The sequence below is a fragment of the Nanorana parkeri genome, unplaced genomic scaffold, assembly GCF_000935625.1.
Source record: "Nanorana parkeri isolate BGI_ZX_2015 unplaced genomic scaffold, ASM93562v1 scaffold3118, whole genome shotgun sequence".
NCBI classification, from domain to species: domain Eukaryota; kingdom Metazoa; phylum Chordata; class Amphibia; order Anura; family Dicroglossidae; genus Nanorana; species Nanorana parkeri.
Window position 1 is genome coordinate 16,946 of NW_017309386.1, and position 297 is coordinate 17,242.

At 46.8% G+C, this 297-nt stretch overlaps 1 protein-coding gene across 1 annotated transcript in view; it reads left to right on the forward strand.

Annotated features, from left to right (window-relative positions):
* Nucleotides 1–297, forward strand: part of LOC108802793 (fish-egg lectin-like) — a 5,576-nt gene that overhangs the window by 4,922 nt on the left and 357 nt on the right. The gene's annotated exons all lie outside the window — the stretch shown is intronic.

Genomic DNA, 297 nt, shown 5'->3' on the forward strand with positions numbered 1-297 from the left:
GTAAGTCCGCTATAATATGCAGGTCTGGTGTGCAGATTTGCACATTACGGCAACTGTTCCACCGACACCATTTGGATTCATTTTCACTTTAAATACTCCGGGGAAAACAAAAATGTAAAAGCTTATTCATGCCCAGGGCCCCAATTATCAAATACTCAGAGACAATAGCCCCTGCATGAGGACACAGAGGGACCACCCACAATCCGGAGCAGAGAACAGCAGCGGGGGGAGCAAGGAGTAGGGTAGGCAAAAGTGTTTTTTCCTGGTACCCCAGATTTAAAGGAGCATTTGCTCCTT